The sequence below is a fragment of the Martes martes genome, assembly GCF_963455335.1.
Source record: "Martes martes genome assembly, chromosome: 8".
Lineage (NCBI taxonomy): Eukaryota > Metazoa > Chordata > Mammalia > Carnivora > Mustelidae > Martes > Martes martes.
This window is the reverse complement of record NC_137895.1, coordinates 52536283-52551593: the sequence shown is the minus strand read 5'-3', so window position 1 is coordinate 52551593 and position 15311 is coordinate 52536283. Positions and strand designations below refer to the sequence as shown.

Here is a 15311-nt window from a genome sequence, read left to right as displayed (position 1 = left end):
CTCGCAGGTAAAATACACTCACTTTCCTCCCAAATTCCTAGAAGTCTCATTTCCCAATAGCAATAGCTCAAAGTTTGAACTTCATCATTTAAATTGGGTCCAGGTACAGATGATGTTTCTTGGGTGTAGTTCCTCAACTGCAATTCCTCCAGATACAAAGACCTTGAAGTAAAGTATACTTAAGTTATTTACCTCCACGCATCCAGCATACAATGATGGAACTGACATACGAACACTCCTGTTCAAAAGGGGGAAAAAAGTCACATGGGCATAATTGATCCATGGCAATTCTGAGATCCAGCCAAAGGTTCAAAGTCCTTTGATTAGGACTTGTCTTACTCCAGCTTAGGAAATAAATATCCAGGCCTCTTGGCTCCATTCTATGGATTCTTGGTTCTTTCATTTAAGTCATCCCTATTCAAAAAAAAAAAAAAAACAGTGACCTGTATTTTCAATTGTGTAGACATTGTTCTATTGAATATAGATTATATATATTCATTTATGTACCTATGTAGTTCTTCTATCCAAGAACAAACCCATAAAGAAATGGAAGGTTAATAGATTGCAATAATTCTACCTAAATTTGTCAGGGTATTAAGTATTCACCAAACACAGAGACAATTTAGATCTCCTTCCTATATTTGGTCTAGTTTTACCTATAGAGTGATATTTTCATTAATCCTTGGTAATTTCAGTTTTATTATTCCTTGGAAACATTTTCCCAGGTAGGTTTTATATCATTAGAACAATAACAAAGAAAAAAAAAACTTAAAAATAAACAAACAAAAATTTTAACTTCTCTCTATCGTACCAACTACTTGAAGGTACTCAAGAAAGGATTAGTGATGGGGTCACCTGGGGGCACACTCAGTTAAGCATCCAACTCTTGATTTTGCCTCAGGTCATGATCTCAGGGTTGTGAGATCCAGCCCCACGTTGGGCTCTGCACTTAGCATGGAGTCTGCTTGGGATTCTCTCTGCCTTCCCCTCTGCCTCTCCTGCAAACTCTCTCTCTCAAATAAATAAATCTTTTTTTAAAAAATAAAAGGAAAGAAAGAAAGGATTGATGATGATTATCATATTTCTCTCAGTTCCCTGGATATTTCAAAAGAAAAACAGGTACAAGCACTGTCTTTGATCTCTCCACTGTTACAGGTGTATAATCTGCTAACTGTGAAGGATATTACTGATTTCCCTGAAAATCTGGACTAGCAGGAAGAAGAACAAACAAGTTGTAGCCATCCTTACATCCTTCATAAAGGAGCCATCTATATTCCCTTACCAAGTTATGATGAAGATGATATGTATAGCTTCCTAAAGGTAAAGTCCTTATTATTTATTAATGTATCAGCTTATGAAAGTTTTAATGTTGATAACACTATATATATATAGTTTAGAAATTGTTTAGCCTAACAGTTGGTAAGTCAGAGCCAGGGCTAGACCTAACCTCTGCCATTTCATTGAAAGATTTTTGTTATATTTAGTTTATTTGCATAAGGCCACATGTAATAAAAATCTTAATAAGCCATAAAGTTTATAATTTTTCCACTCTATTTATATTTATTGAGTTTGTGTATCTCCATGAAATTAATATAACATTAAGGCTATTAGGGTTACATAGGGACATTTCTTTTTTTTTTTTTTTAAGATTTTATTTATTTATTTAGAGAGAATGAGTGAGAGAGAGCATGAGAGAGGAGAAGGTCAGAGGGAGAAGCAGACTCCCCAAAGGAGCTGGGAGCCCGATGCGGGACTCAATTCTGGAAGTCCAGGATCATGACCTGAGCCCAAAGCAGTGCTCAACCAACTGAGCCACCCAGGCGCCCACATAGGGACATTTCTAAGGAAAACATATTTCATATATTCTAATCAAGTTTATAAATGTATTGAGTCACAATTTTTACAGGTATGGGATTAAAGGTGTTCACCAACTCTAAAATCCGAAAACCATGGCCATGTTCAATGATCTACCCACCTGTAGGAAGAGAAGGGCAACTGCTGATGGCTGGTAAAATAACAAGTTGCTTTCAATTTTGTATTACATCCAACAACATTACTTAGCAAAAAAAAAAAAAAAAAGGTAAAATGAGATAGATAGTATAACCACTTTATACATAGAGAAATCAAGGTTCAGATAAGATGTTTCTTGCTGAGATCATTTAGCTGGTAAATGGCATAGCCAGAACTGACCAGAGTGTTTTAAAGCTGATTCTGATACTTTAGGGTACTTTAGGGCACAAAATCAGATGAAACACAAGATTTTACCATAAGATAAGAAAGGGAAAAAATTTACAGTGTAAGGAGAGAATGATTTTAATTATGGAATCAAGAAACATTCTGTTCTGTATCTTAAAGAACAGAAAGGAGGAGAAAAGGGCACGTGGGTAGCTCAGTCTTTTAAGCATCTGCCTTCAGCTTAGGTCATGATCCCAGGGTTGTGGGATTGAGTCCCACATCAGGCTCCTTGCTCAGCGGGGAGCCTGCTTCTCCTTCTTTCTCTGCCCCTTAACCTGCTCATGCTCTCTCTATATCTCAAATAAGTAAATAAAGTCTTTTTGAAGGAAAAAAAGAAGGAGAAAAGGCCTCACTGGTGAAAAGAAAGAGTGTGAAGATGGCAGAAAAATCTCCTAATCCAAGGCCAAAAAAAACCCCCAAAAAACAATAAATAAATAAATAAAACATCAAATGAAGCAACCTCTTACTACACCCGTGAATTTTCCATTAAAACTTATGTTCCAATCCCCAGGTCTATATATACTTGGCAGCCATTAACCAATCCTTTTTCCTCCCTTTCTCCCATGATTCTGACTATCCTTGTATCCAAAATATTCTTGAGGTCTACTGTTTTTGAAGATTAACATCTTTTGAGTTTTGGTTACGAATCAGAGGTTTTATGTGTTAGGTGCTTATGTGATGTCTCTTCTCTATGCATCAAATCCTTCATCAAGGATTGAAGGAATTTGACTAAAGGCTCTTCAAGGCCTTTCAAAATACCCAATAAAAATTACAAAATATGACGTACCAGAACAAATTAAGAATTCTGACTGCTTAAAAATTGTTCTGAGACATTGAACCTACATGTAAGGTTAATTATGCATCTATAAACCAGCCCTGTAATGAAGAAAACAATGCTATCAGCTTACTTTTAAAAGACCATAGACTATTTTTCTCAATAATAACACAAATAAATTCCAAAGAGTTTCTCAGTGATGGTAAATATGATTTTGTCAAGTAACTAACATGTTATATAAATGATGGAGAATAAGGAAAGGGAAAATAATCATGAAAGTTACAAAGAAAGAAGTTTGAGTTTAAACCATGGAAGTTTGAGGGAGAAGAAAATTTTCTGGAATTTAATAAGGATAGAATTGTAACCATATAATATAACTCAAAAAAAAGAAACTTATAAAGTATATAGATATAAATAGCTGAGAATTGAAATAGGCAGATATAATGAATGATAAACAGGAAGATATAAATGAATCAAGTATATGATGCAATGAAAGAGCTACAAAAACTAGAATATTTTGTGAAAGTTCTTGAAAATAATTTGAAGAACATAAAACCCATTCCCATGTCTATTTGAGAAGGCATCATACAACCTCAAAGGTCTTGATGACATGGAACAATATACATGGAAAATAAAACTTTAATAATGTCCCTAGCTCAAGAGAGAGAGAAATGGTTCATCCAAAAATGGGATTAAAATCATGTTAGACAATGATAAAAAATGATTAGGGCCTGAAATTTCACAAATTAAGAAGTCATAAAAATTAGAGTTATTATTTATGCATGTGTTCCATGAATTGTCATTGAACACTTAGGGACCTACTTTCTGGACATATAACAAATATTGAGAACAAGAATCTTCACGGTTTTGAAGGTTATGTCCTAATGGACACAGAAAGAATGTAAACAAAATTAGCAAGTATATTATATAGTCTATTAAAAGATGATAAAGGCTATGGAAAGAATTAAAAGAAAGAATGGAATATCAAGACTAGAGGAGTTGCAAGTTTCAATAAGATGGTCAGTGACTATCCTACCAAGAGAGTGAAATCTGAGCAAAGACTTGAAGGAAGACAAGAAAATAAGAGACTATCTGGAAGAAGAGTATTTCAGTCATAAAAAGCAACATGAATAATAGAAAATAGAAAATACCTGTGGAGCGCTTTCTCTGTTTTGGAAGACCAATGAGAGGGAGATAGTAGATGGCTTTATTGAGACATGACTGACATGTAGTATATGAGTTTAATATATATATAAGTTTTGGAGTGCCTGGGTGGCTCAGCAGGTTAAAGCTTCTGCCTTCAGCTCCGGTCATGAACCCAGGGTCCTGGGATCGAGCCCCACAATGGGCTCTCTGCTCAGCAGGCAGCTTGCTTCCCCCCCTCCCTGCCTGCCTCTGTGCCTACTTGTGATCTCTGTCTGGCAAATAAATAAATAAAATCTTTTATATATATATATATATATATATATATATATATATATATATATATGCTTAATACAATGCTCTTATTTTTTGGAGGGGTGGGGCAGAGGAAGAGGAAGAGAGAATCTCAAGCAGACTGCCCATTGGACATAGAGCCCCACATAGGGCTTAATCTCATGACCCTGAGATCACAGCCTGAGCCAAAGCCAAGAGTCAAACACTTAACCACTGAGCCACCTAGACATCCTATGACGCACTTATATATATTGCAAAGTGATTATCACCACAGCATTAACTAAAATTTCCATGGCCTTGTCATTTCCACTTCTTTAAGTTTTTATTTTAATTCCAGTTAGTTAACATACAGTGTTTTATTAGTTTCAGGTGTAGAATTTAGTGATTTCTTTACTTCCATACATCATCTGGTGCTCATCACTAGTGCCTTCCTTGTAACCATTAGTTTTTTCTCAAGAGTTAAGAGTCTGTTTCTTGGTTTGTCTGTCTCTTATTTTTTTCCCTTTGCTTGTTTGTTTTGCTCCTTAAATTCCACATATGAGTGAAATCATCTGGTATTTGTCTTTTTCTGACTGCCTTAGGAATTTTATTCATCCATTTTAAAAAATGAAATCTTGCCATTTGCAACAACATGGATGGAGCTAGAGAGTGTAGTGCTAAGTGAAATGAGTCAGTCCATTTCTTTTTTATGATTATCACCACTTTTCAAATGGAAAAGGTGAACCTGGAAAGACTAAGTAACTCAAGCCATTAAGATGCCACAGCCAGTTTAAATATGGAGTGGGGATGGATTCAAATCTGGCTGACTCCAAGATCCATGTTTTTTAAACCCTACACTATTCTGTCTCTCAAAGGCTCTAAGGTGAGAGCTTGTCTGGAACATTCTAAAAGTAAGGGAACGATTGTGGTCAGAATGGAGTGAATCAAGGCAGAGTGAGATCAATGAAATAACCGAGGCAAAATTATATAGGGCCTTGTAGGTCATTGTAAGAACTTAACTTTTTACTCTGCGTGAGATGGAAAGATGTTTCAGAAGGGATGGGTAAAATGATCTAATATGTTCCTTATAAGATCACCTAAATACTACATTTAGAAGAAAATTAAGTTTTGAGTTTTCGTACTTTTTTGCTTGAAAGTAGCAAAGGTCAAAAATGAATACAAGTATTACAAAGCTAGACTGAGGGGAGGAGTCAAGATGGCGGAGAAGTAGCAGGCTGAGACGACATCGGGTAGCAGGAGATCAGCTAGATAGCTTATCTAACCATTGTGAACACCTACAAATCCAACGGGAAATCGAAGAGAAGAAGAGCAACAATTCCAGAAACAGAAAATCGATCACTTTCTGAAAGGTAGGACCTGCGGAGAAGTGAATCCAAAGCGACGGGAAGATAGACCCCGGGGGGAGGGGCCGGCACCCGGCAAGCGGCGGAGCGACGGAGCACAAAATCGGGACTTTTAAAAGTCGGCTCCACTGGGAGACATCGCTCCAGAGGCTAAACTGGGGGGAAACCCAGGCGGGGTCAGCATAACCCCAGGTCCCGTGGGGTCACAGAAGGACTGGGGGTGTCTGAGTGCCGCAGAGCTCACAGGTATTAGAGCGGGGAAGCCGGCTACAGCGACAAAGCCGAGGAGTGAGCTCTAAGCCTGGGGTTACCTTGTGCCGGTCGCAGGCCGGGTGGGCTCGGAGCGCGGCCGGAGGCCACGGAGACAAAAGCGACCCGGCGCTTTTCTCCAGCGCCAGCAATTGACTGCTTTCCTTGAGGCGCGACCACAAGCCAGGGAGGCGGGGCTGTTGGGCGCTTTGCTCTGAGAGTGCACTGAGGAGCGGAACCCCAAGCTCTCGGCTCCTCCGGGCCGAGAGATTGGGAGGCCGCCATCTTCATTCCCATCCTCTGGAACTCTACGGAAAGCGCTCAGGGAACAAAAGCGCCCGAAAGCAAACCTGAGCGGATTCCTTAGCCCGGCCCCTGGCAAGGGCGGTGCAATTCCGCCTGCGGCAAAGACACTTGAGAATCACTACAACAGGCCCCTCCCCCAGAAGATCAACAAGAAACCCATCCAAAACCAACTTCGCTCACCAAGAACAGCGGAATTCCACAGCAGGAGAAAGCAAATCTTATCTGGACAAAATGACAAGGCAGAAAAACTCACCTCAAAAAAAAGAACAAGAGGCCGTACCGAAGGCTGGAGACCTAATCAATACGGACATAGGTAACATGACAGATCTAGAGTTCAGAATGACAATTCTCAAGGTTCTAGCCGGGCTCGAAAAAGGCATAGAAGATATTAGAGAAACCCTCTCCGGAGAGATAAAAGCCCTTTCTGGAGAAATAAAAGAACTAAAATCTAACCAAGTTGAAATCAAAAAAGCTATTCATGAGGTGCAATCAAAAATGGAAGCTCTCACTGCCAGGATAAATGAGGCAGAAGAAAGAATTAGTGACATAGAAGACCAAATGATAGAGAATAAAGAAGCTGAGCAAAAGAGAGACAAACAAATACTGGACCACGAGGAGAGAATTCGAGAGATAAGTGACACCATAAGACAACACAACATTAGAATAATTGGGATTCCAGAAGAAGAAGAAAGAGAGGGGGGAGCAGAAGGTATATTGGAGACAATTATTGGAGAGAATTTCCCTAATATGGCAAAGGGAACAAACATCAAAATCCAGGAAATGCTAAGAACTCCCCTCAAAATCAATAAAAATAGGTCCACACCTCGTCACCTGATAGTAAAATTTACAAGTCTTAGCGACAAAGAGAAAATCCTGAAAGCAGCCCGGGAAAAGAAGTCTGTAACATACAAGGGTAAAAACATTAGATTGGCAGCAGACCTATCCACAGAGACCTGGCAGGCCAGAAAGAACTGGCATGATATATTCAGAGCACTAAATGAGAAAAACATGCAGCCAAGAATACTATATCCAGCTAGGCTATCATTGAAAATAGAAGGAGAGATAAAGAGCTTCCAGGACAAACAAAAGCTGAAAGAATTTGCAAACACCAAACCAGCTCTACAGGAAATATTGAAAGGGGTCCTCTAAGCAAAGAGAGAGCCTCAAAGTAGTAGATCAGAAAGAAACAGAGACAATATACAGTAACAGTCACCTTACAGGCAATACAATGGCACTAAATTCATATCTCTCAATAGTTACCCTGAATGTTAATGGGCTAAATGCCCCAATCAAAAGACACAGGGTATCAGAATGGATAAAAAAACAAAACCCATCAATATGCTGCCTACAAGAAGCTCATTTTAGACCCGAAGACACCTCCAGATTTAAAGTGAGGGGGTGGAAAACAATGTACCATGCTAATGGACATCAGAAGAAAGCTGGGGTGGCAATCCTTATATCAGATCAATTAGATTTTAAGCCAAAGACTATAATAAGAGATGAGGAAGGACACTATATCATACTCAAAGGGTCTGTCCAACAAGAAGATCTAACAATCTTAAATATCTATGCCCCTAACATGGGAGCAGCCAACTATATAAACCAATTAATAACAAAATCAAAGAAATACATCGACAGTAATACAATAATAGCAGGGGACTTTAACACTCCCCTCGCTGAAATGGACAGATCATCTAAGCAAAAGATCAACAAGGAAATAAAGGCCTTAAATGACACACTGGACCAGATGGACATCACAGATATATTCAGAACATTCCATCCCAAAGCAACAGAATATACATTCTTCTCTAGTGCACATGGAACATTCTCCAGAATAGACCACATCCTGGGTCATAAATCAGGTCTCAATCGGTACCAAAAGATCGAGATCATTCCCTGCATATTTTCAGACCACAATGCTCTGAAGCTCGAACTCAATCACAAGAGGAAATTTGGAAAGAACGCAAATACATGGAGACTAAACAGCATCCTTCTAAAAAATGAATGGGTCAACCAGGAAATTAAAGAAGAATTGAAAAAATTCATGGAAACAAATGATAATGAAAACACAACAGTTCAAAATCTGTGGGACACAACAAAGGCAGTCCTGAGAGGAAAATATATAGCGGTGCAAGCCTTTCTCAAGAAACAAGAAAGGTCTCAAATACACAACCTAACCCTACACCTAAAGGAGCTGGAGAGAGAACAACAAAGAAAGCCTAAACCCAGCAGGAGAAGAGAAATCATAAAGATCAGAGCAGAAATCAATGAAATAGAAACTAAAAAAACAATAGAACAAATCAACAAAACTAGGAGCTGGTTCTTTGAAAGAATTAATAAGATTGATAAGCCCCTGGCCAGACTTAGCAAAAAGAAAAGAGAAAGGACGCAAATAAATAAAATCATGAATGAGAGAGGAGACATCACAACCAACACCAAAGAAATACAAACAATTATAAGAACATACTACGAGCAACTCTATGGCAACAAATTTGACAATCTGGAAGAAATGGATACATTTCTAGAGATGTATAAACTACCACAACTGAACCAGGAAGAAATAGATAACCTGAACAGACCCATAACCAGTAAGGAGATTGAAACAGTCATCAAAAATCTCCAAACAAACAAAAGTCCAGGAACAGACGGCTTCCCAGGGGAATTCTACCAAACATTTAAAGAAGAATTAATTCCTATTCTCCTGAAACTGTTCCAAAAAATAGAAAGGGAAGGAAAACTTCCAAACTCATTCTATGAGGCCAGCATCACCTTGATCCCAAAACCAGACAAGGATCCGACCAAAAAAGAGAATTACAGACCAATATTCTTGATGAACACAGATGCAAAAATTCTCACCAAAATACTGGCTAATAGGATCCAACAGTACATTAAAAGGATTATTCACCACGACCAAGTGGGATTTATTCCAGGGCTGCAAGGTTGGTTCAACATCCACAAATCCATCAATGTGATACAATACATTAATAAAAGAAAGAGTAAGAACCATATGATACTCTCAATAGATGCTGAAAAAGCATTTGACAAAGTGCAGCATCCCTTCCTGATTAAAACTCTTCAAAGTGTAGGGATAGAGGGCACATATCTCAATATTATCAAAGCCATCTATGAAAAACCCACCGCAAATATCATTCTCAATGGAGAAAAACTGAAAGCTTTTCCGCTAAGGTCAGGAACATGGCAGGGATGTCCGTTATCACCACTGCTGTTCAATATAGTACTAGAAGTCCTAGCCTCAGCAATCAGACAACAAAAAGAAATTAAAGGCATCCAAATCGGCAAAGAAGAAGTCAAACTATCACTCTTTGCAGATGATATGATACTATATGGGGAAAACCCAAAAGGCTCCACTCCAAAACTGCTAGAACTTATACAGGAATTCAGTAAAGTGTCAGGATATAAAGTCAATGCACAGAAATCAGTCGCATTTCTTTACACTAACAACAAGACAGAAGAAAGAGAAATTGAGGAGTCAGTCCCATTTACAATCGTACCCAAAACCATAAGATACCTAGGAATAAATCTAACCAAAGAGGCAAAGAATCTATACTCAGAAAACTATAAAATACTCATGAAAGAAATTGAGGAAGACCCAAAGAAATGGAAAAATATTCCATGCTCATGGATTAGAAGAACAAATATTGTGAAAATGTCTATTCTACCTAAAGCAATCTACACATTTAATGCAATCCCTATCAAAATCCCATCCATTTTTTTTTAAAGAAATAGAACAAATAATCCTAAAATTTATATGGAACCAGAAAAGACCTCGAATAGCCAAAGGAATATTGAAAAAGAAAGCCAAAGTCGGTGGTATCACAATTCCAGTCTTCAAGCTCTATTACAAAGCTGTCATCATCAAGACAGTATGGTACTGGCACAAAAACAGACATATAGACCAATGGAACAGAATAGAGAGCCCAGAAATAGACCCTCAACTCTACGGTCAACTAATCTTCGACAAAGCAGGAAAGAATATCCAATGGAAAAAAGACAGCCTCTTCAACAAATGGTGCTGGGAAAATTGGACAGCCACATGCAGAAAAATGAAATTGGACTATTTCCTTACACCACACACGAAAATAGACTCAAAATGGATGAAGGACCTCAATGTGCGAAAGGAATCTATCAAAATCCTTGAGGACAATGCAGGCAGCAACCTCTTTGACCTCAACCGCAGCAACTTCTTCCTAGGAACATCGCCAAAGGCAACAGAAGCAAGGGCAAAAATGAACTATTGGGATTTCATCAAGATCAAAAGCTTTTGCACAGCAAAGGAAACAGTTAACAAAACCAAAAGACAACTGACAGAATGGGAGAAGATTTTTGCAAACGACATATCAGATAAAGGGCTCGTATCCAAAACCTATAAAGAGCTTATCAAACTCAATACCCAAAGAACAAATAATCCAGTCAAGAAATGGGCAGAGGACATGAACAGACATTTCTGCAAAGAAGACATCCAGATGGCCAACAGACACATGAAAAAATGCTCCACATCACTCGGCATCAGGGAAATACAAATCAAAACCACAATGAGATACCACCTCACACCAGTCAGAATGGCTAAAATTAACAAGTCAAGAAATGACAGATGCTGGTGAGGATGCGGAGAGAGGGGAACCCTCCTACCCTGCTGGTGGGAATGCAAGCTGGTGCAACCACTCTGGAAAACAGTGTGGAGGTTCCTCAAAAAACTGAAAATAGAGCTACCCTACGACCCAGCAATTGCACTCCTGGGTATATATCCTAAAGATACAAACGTGGTGCTCCGAAGGGGCACGTGCACCCGAATGTTTATAGCAGCAATGTCCACAATAGCCAAACTGTGGAAAGAGCCTAGATGTCCATCAACAGATGAATGGATAAAGAAGAGGTGGTATATATACACAATGGAATACTATGCAGCCATCAAAAGACATGAAATCTTGCCATTTGCGACGACGTGGATGGAACTAGAGGGTATCATGCTTAGCGAAATAAGTCAATTGGAGAAAGACAACTATCATATGATCTCTTTGATATGAGGAAGTGGAGATGCAAGGCGGGGGGGGTTAGGGGGAGGTAGGAAAAGAAAAAATGAAAAGATGGGATTGGGAGGGAGACAAACCATAAAAGACTCAATCTCAAGAAACAGACTGAGGGTTTCAGGGGGGAGGGGGGACGGGAGAGGGTGGTGGGGAAATGGACATTGGGGAGGGTATGGGCTATGATGAGTGCTGTGAAATGTGTAAACCTGACGATTCACAGACCTGTACCCCTGGGGATAAAAATACATTATATGTTTATTAAAATAAAAAAATTTAAAAAAAAATAAAAACAAAAACAAAAAACAAAGCTAGACTGAGTGGCCCTTTAACAGCCATGAACAGAATGTCCAGGAGAAAGTATTTTGTGATCAGCTGTGAAATAAAATATAAGAGAATGTGTCCAGGGATCAAGACATTTTGATGAAATCAGATGGGAAAAGGAAGCAAAATAATAATGATGATAATAATAATAATAATAATATTTTGTTTTGGGAAATTAATCTAAAGGCATTTCAGTAGAGTTTATGTGTTGTGACATAAAAGAAGAATAAAATTTTAATGTAAACACTGTGGAAGGATCAGTAGAGAGTTAAGTTGACCTTGAGAATGAGACAATAAGGAAAATACAGTCTTCATCCAATAAATGGAGTTAAAATAACACATTAAGCCATTCTTCGTTAACTGCAATAGCTAGAGAAGTTGAAAGGACTTTGACATCTGGAGCAGGAAAGAGAAAATAGTTTATTTAGATGCACCATCCACTTAGATAAACTTGAATACTAATAATCTGTTTCCATATTCAACCTAACAGTAAAGACAGAGATAATAGAGCAACATCAGTGAGAAACCAAAGGCAGATATAGAGATGGCTACCACTTAGAAGAACATGAGGGAAAGAAGATGTATGATATTTATTTAAAGAAATTACTATTGATGCTTTTTACAGTTGAGAGATATTGAGGAGAAATGTCTGGTAATGTTTTTCCTTATAAATATTCTTTCACAAAGGCAATTCTGAAATATCAGATGGAGTACTTGGATGGAGAGCCTCACTCAAATTCAACTAAGCATGATTTCTAACAAAAAAGAACCGGGAAGGCTTCATGTTTAGTTCTCTACTCTCTCACTTTGTAAATAATTTCTGTCTCCATCATAGAGCTATACCAAATGGAAATGTCTCTTTGGCATCTTGAATGTTTAATTTCTCCTCCCCAAGAAATAAAGAGAATAAAATCTAATAGCCTTGTTATTAAGAGAACAATGTTAGCCTTGTTATCAAGAGAACAATGAGTTTCCAAGCTTCAATATAGTGCAAAGAGTTGATATTATTAAATTCTGTTCATCCCATTGGTAATCCAAACAACTGACATATGTTGCCTAAAGAGAGTTTGGCATTTTCTGCTCAATCCTTTTCATAGAGGAAACAATACTCTGTGAACTTGAGAAGTCACTATTTCTCCCACAAACCATAAATGCATCTCCAAGTTATCTTTTCCTATTATCCTGTTATCCACTGAGTCTCCACTCAATATAGAATTATGGTAGCTCCAGGAAACATGGCATTTCTACCTTCAACAAAGACTCCTCTCTGCTCAAAGAATAAGGGCTCAACAAGTTATTTCCAAAGTTCTACAACTCTTAGGAGACAATCTGAGCGGGAATACTAAAAATTTGCTCTTCTGAAATAAGTCAATCAGAGAAAGACAATTATCATACGATCTCTCTGATATGAGGAATTTGAGAGTCAAGGCCGGGGGTGTGGGGGGTAGGGAGGAAAAAATGAAACAAGATGGGATCGGGAGGGAGACAAACCATAAGAGACTTAATCTCATAAACAAACTGAGGGTTGCTAAGGGGTGGGGGGGCTAGGGAGAGGGTGGTTGGGTTATGGACATGTTGGGGGGGGGGGTAATGTGCTATGGTGAGTGCCGTGAAATGTGTAAGCCTGATGATTCACAGACCTGTACCCCTGGGACAAATAATACTTTATATGTTAATAAAAATAATTTTTAAAAAAGAGAAGAGAAAAAAATAAAAATAAATTTAAAAAAAAGAGAAGAGAAAAATAGATCTGATTCCTCCCCTCTGTTAGTTGACACACATATTCATAGAAACAAAGCAAACAGCATTGTGAGGTTATTTTTTTTCACTAACAGCAAGTAATTTATTCATTTTAATGCAAGAGTATATAAAATGGAAGTTTGCATTTGAATTACAGTTTCAATAAACAGAATCACTATAAAAAAAATTTGCTCTTCTAAATCTCACACTGGCACCATGAAATGAATGGATGCTTTTTCTTCAACTAGATTATAATTTTCCCTTATTTTTATAGCAGGTTTAGCAGCAGGTCCATATATTCCTCAGTTTCACTCATATAATATCATGTCCGCAAATAATATGCAAAGTCCAGAGGCAATCTCTGAAACAGTACGGGTTCATTTCCCTGAGACCTGGATCTGGGATTTGGTGGTGGTGGTGGGGTAATTACCTTCATTCTCCTCCATTTGCTGTGGATGAAGGAATGTGGGTCCTTCCACATTTTCAAATCTAAGAATAATCTTTCTGAAAAGTTCTAAATAATCGTCTTAATGTTTCATCCTTTCAGGTGGGCCTAAAAAAATGCTTTTATTTGGGTTCATTAGTAAAATTGTCTCAGAGATGAGCAATTCTGAAAGAATTATTCCTGAGACTGCCCGAAAACAGATATGGGTACTAAAAGTATCCAAATGCTAGATTGCCTAATGCCTTTGGGGGAGACGTCCATAAACAAGATTAGAGCATCCACATAAACACACCAAGCTATATAAATGTAATGGTCTGCTTGTTGGATCATGATTCTTAAGTATGCTGGTTTATGAGATTATACAACAGTGAGGGAAGTTTAAGAACCAAACTGAATCACATTCAAATATTTTTCTTTAAGGTACAGACATGTTGATAAGGGAAAGAGGCAGCATTTAGTACCTTTTATTTTCCCAACTCAGTTTGCCAATACATTACCTAGTGGGCACATGTGCACATATTGGTTCTCACTTGAGAAGAGATGTTTCACCTGTTCACTTTCTGTTCTTCACATCTCTGTCTTCCCCCAGCTCATCAGGGGTGGCCAAAGTGGGAGTAACAGTCCCTGATACCATCACAGAGTGGAAGGCAGGGGCTCTCTGTCTGTCCAGTGACACCGGACTTGGTCTCTCTCTTCCTGCCTCCCTCCGAGTCTTCCAGCCCTTCTTTGGGGAGCTCTGAATGCCCTACTCTGTGATCCGCGGAGAGGCCTTCACACCCAAGGCCACTGTCCTCAACTACCTTCCCAAATGTATCCGGGTAAGAAAAATGAGGGTGAAGAGAATCAAAGACTTCTTTCCCTCAGCTCCTGATTCTGTTCCCAAGACTGTAGATAATTCTGGGAATTATGCACTAGCACTGTCTGTGCTAAGCAAGCAGGACATGATCAGAAAGATAACACAAGACATTTGACCTACAGGTTGAAATTATGGATCTCCAAACCACATGCATTTTTTTAAAAAGATTTTATTTATTTATTTGACAGAGAGAGACACAGCGAGAGAGGGAACACAAGCAGGGGCAGTGGGAGAGGGAGAAGCAGGCTTCCCGCTGAAGAGGGAGTCCAATGTGGAGCCCAATCCCAGGACCCTGGAACCATGACCTGAATCAAAGGCAGACGCTTAACGACTGAGCCACCCAGGTGCCCCTTCACATGCATTTTTGAAAAATTTTCCTGAATCTTACAGCATCCTTTACTGTAGGATAGGCTTTTTGCCAGGAATATCCTTGATGCTGACACAAAACTCAGTGTTCTTAATTCCATGAGGGTCATTCTTCAAGGTCTCCCATCTCTAAACTCCCACAATATGCTTGTAACTTCTCTTACAGCACATATTTCCTTGTAAATTTTGT

The 15311-nt window shown here is 38.6% G+C and overlaps 1 pseudogene across 1 annotated transcript in view; it reads left to right on the top strand.

Annotated features, from left to right (window-relative positions):
• LOC308347052 (pregnancy zone protein-like) overlaps positions 1-15311 on the top strand; it is a 63248-nt pseudogene that overhangs the window by 26746 nt on the left and 21191 nt on the right. Inside the window, exons 13-16 of the transcript in view lie at positions 1156-1320; positions 1921-2008; positions 13729-13876; positions 14489-14717. The product of the transcript in view is annotated as a pregnancy zone protein-like (transcript). The remainder of the gene's footprint in view (positions 1-1155; positions 1321-1920; positions 2009-13728; positions 13877-14488; positions 14718-15311) is intronic.